The following is a 3,329-nucleotide window of genomic DNA, read 5'->3' as shown; positions in this document are numbered from 1 at the left end:
TTGCTGATGAGAAAAATGCATCAGCGACTGTAAAACTCGATGTTGGCACCATATTTAGCCATGGATCCAACCTTCAACTCCCTTCTCTCCAACTTTTCCAGTGCCAAACACTTGATCCTAATCATCATTTCAGAAACAGTCACTCTCACCTTCTCCAATGACTTCAGTCTCCATATTTCAAATTGAAAAATACTGACCTTGACTGTACAACATCTCTCTGCTGCTCCTAAATGGCTATTTGGAAATTTACCAAATAATCTTAAGCCTATCAGTGAAGACAAAGATTATCAGTGAAATCCCTCTTGCAATTTTGTTTGCAAACTATCTTAAGAAACGAAGGAGCTGGGAATTGCTCAAAGACTTTATGGCACATTGGAATACATGGGGGTCAGAAGTCCAGGGTGGAAAAATAGAAGAAACCCTGCAAAACTCAGAGCAGGGCTGTGTAGTCCTATACCACCCAGGTCCCGTGATGGACGGCTCCCCCAACCTCGCAGCCATCGCTCAAAGTTCCCAGAGAATCTGGCCCCCTCAGTTTCCAAGCAGCCAACAATCTTCCACCACCACATACTTCAAAAAACAGTCCGTGGCAGGAGATTCCCTAGAAGGAAGAAGGAGTGATATTAGAACGGTGGGACTGGAACTTCCCTGGTGGTCCCGTGGCTAAGACTCCTTGATGTCAATGCAGAGGGCCTGGGTTTGATCCTACATGCCACAATGAAGATCAAAGATTCCAGGTACTGCAACTGAGACTCAGTGCAGCCAAATAAACAAATATTTCTAAAATGGTGGGATTGGGTGTCAGGGGTTGGTGCACCAATCTGGGGAAGTGCCCCCCATACCTGGGCCCCGATGGGGAATCCTATAGCAATTGAGTGGCTTAATTTATTACCAAACCAAAGTGGAATCCACTTGTCTATGCACCGTAAAGCCAGTCTACTGACACCAGGTTGTGCTGAAGGAAAGCGCAACTTTTGTTACAGGAGACCAAGCAAGGAATTCAGGACAGCTAGTGCTGAAAACACCCAACTCCCCAGTGGGTTTCAGCCAAGCATTTTTTAAAGGCCAGCTGAGGGAGGAGAGACCCAGGGTATGCAGTCAGCTCATGCACAGTTCTGACTGGTTGATGGTATGGTAATGAGGCAGTGTCACAGGGATTAACGTTGTCACTTCTTAGGCACTTGTAGGCTTGGGGTCCATGTGCTCACGTTCGATTATCAAGTAGATCAGTTCAGTTCAGTCACTCAGTCATGCCCAACTGTTTGCAGCCCCATGGACTGCAGCATGCCAGGCTTCCCTGTCCATCGCCAACTCCCAGAGCTTGGTTAAACTCATGTCCATTGAGTTGGTGATGCCATCCCACCATCTCATCTTGCAGCTGATTTTCACATCTGTAAAACAATGCAGGAACTACGCATCAAATACTATTATCTAGCTTCTTCAGAGAGGAGCTACAGCAGAGGATGTGGGGGAGGGTTTGTTCCGGGAAGGCCCATTAGGGTCCTGCCAGGTTACACATTCATTCTAGGTTGTTTCTTGGTGGTGATCCTGGAGCTCCCATAGATTCAAAGATCGTTCACTACGTAACGACTGGGCCTAAGTGGGTGAGGACACATTGTTGAACTACACAGACAGCCACTGCTTTTATGCTGCTCATAGCCTCCTTAAATCATCCACCTTGACTGACAAACAACTGAACCCATCCTTGTCATGATGAGCCCACAGCTACTATATAACAGTCCTATCCAACCTCAGCCCTGGTCTCATGGAAAGTCAAGACGAGAAGGACACCATTGGTACAGGCTTGGAACACTGAGGACTGAGATCTTGGAGTTCAATTATTCTGCAAATTAAAAGTGAGCTACATGTACAAGGAGCGGGAAAATGTGGTAAAGTCACAGACCACCAGTTGGTGACCTGGCAGGGTGAGAAGACAACAACCCAGCCTGCTGGAAACTTTGTACTGAATTTCTGATATCGGCATATGGTAGTTCAAATACATAAACATTCTCATTTCAGCAGATTCATTTGTGAGAATAATAATTCTCTTTTCAGAGAAATAGCTGAGCTATGTGTGTGCATGTCTGTATGTAGATGTGCTAACTAGCAAGCAAGAAGAGTTCACTTTTTCCTTCTTTTTCATCTAGATATCGACAATGGTTAATGTCAAGGAAGAATTACAAGCCCCAGGGGCTTCTGCATCTAATTCTCTAAATTATTTATCTGCACAGTCTTGGGGAAATTACTTCTCTGAGGTTTGTTCTCTGAGGTCTGATGAGATTTTCCTCATCTGTAATATGAGAATAACTATATCTACCATTTTTTACGCACTTATCTTGTGCCAGGCGTGATGCTAAAAATTTTAAGTATATTATATAGTTTGACTTGCTCCCCAAAATCCACTGAGGTTTTACTTACACTGATTTTACAAATGAAAGTTCAGACACAGAGCAGTGAAGTAACTTGCATAAGGTCATAGGGCTGGCAGATGTAAAACAGACCAGATTTTAACCAGGGAGGTCTGATCCTCAAGCCCAACCCTTCCAACACCTCATTCTCCTACCTTTTTGCAGGGTGTTTCTGGTAGGATAGGTTCAGCAGCAGATGACCAAAAAACACAAAATTCTCTCTCACAGTTTTCAGGGACTGCAGCTTCTTCATGGTACTTTATCACTGTCAACAATGTCAACCTCCTGATCTAAAATGGTTGCTCACATCCAGCAATCATGTCCATGTTCCAGTCAGCATAGAAGGGAAGAGGCAGAAAAAGGCATGTTTGTCCCTGTTAGGGATGCTTCCTGAAACTTGTACACAGCACTTCTGCTTATATCCCATTGACCACATGGGCATGCACAGAAAAACACACAAGAAAAACTGGGCTATGTACTTACTGAAGGAAGTCATATACCTAGCTACCAAAAAAAAAAAAAAAAAAGTGAGATTTTATTATTAGGAAGAAGAGAAGAATGGATGCTGGAGGACAATCTCCAGGGTTATTGAACATATGAGGGATCAGTTCAGTTCAGTCACTCAGTCATGTCCGACTCTTTGTGATCCCATGAACAGCAGCACACCAGGCTTCCCTGTTCATCACCAACTCCTGGAGCTTACTCAAACTCATGTCCATCGTGTCAGTGATGCCATCCAACCATCTCATCCTTTGTTGTCCCTTTCTCCTCCCGTCTTTGATCTTTCCCAGCATCAGGGTCTTTTCCAAGGAGTCGGTTCTTCACATCAGGTGGCCAAAGTATTGGAGTTTCAGCTTCAGCATCAGTCCTTCCAGTGAATATTCAGGACTGGTTTCCTTTAGGATGGACTGGTTGGATCTC

The 3,329-nt window shown here is 44.5% G+C and overlaps 1 long non-coding RNA gene across 1 annotated transcript; it reads right to left on the bottom strand.

Annotated features, from left to right (window-relative positions):
- Positions 1-347: 347 nt before the first annotated feature.
- LOC121819882 (uncharacterized) lies at positions 348-2,784 on the bottom strand. Its single transcript, XR_006060265.2, has 3 exons — positions 2,564-2,784; positions 1,209-1,391; positions 348-601 (listed from the first exon to the last, which is right to left on the bottom strand). It is a non-coding gene; the product is annotated as an uncharacterized LOC121819882 (long non-coding RNA).
- Positions 2,785-3,329: the final 545 nt, after the last annotated feature.

The sequence above is a fragment of the Ovis aries genome, chromosome 6 (genome assembly GCF_016772045.2).
Source record: "Ovis aries strain OAR_USU_Benz2616 breed Rambouillet chromosome 6, ARS-UI_Ramb_v3.0, whole genome shotgun sequence".
Classification (NCBI taxonomy): domain Eukaryota; kingdom Metazoa; phylum Chordata; class Mammalia; order Artiodactyla; family Bovidae; genus Ovis; species Ovis aries.
This window is presented reverse-complemented; position numbering and strand designations above follow the sequence as displayed.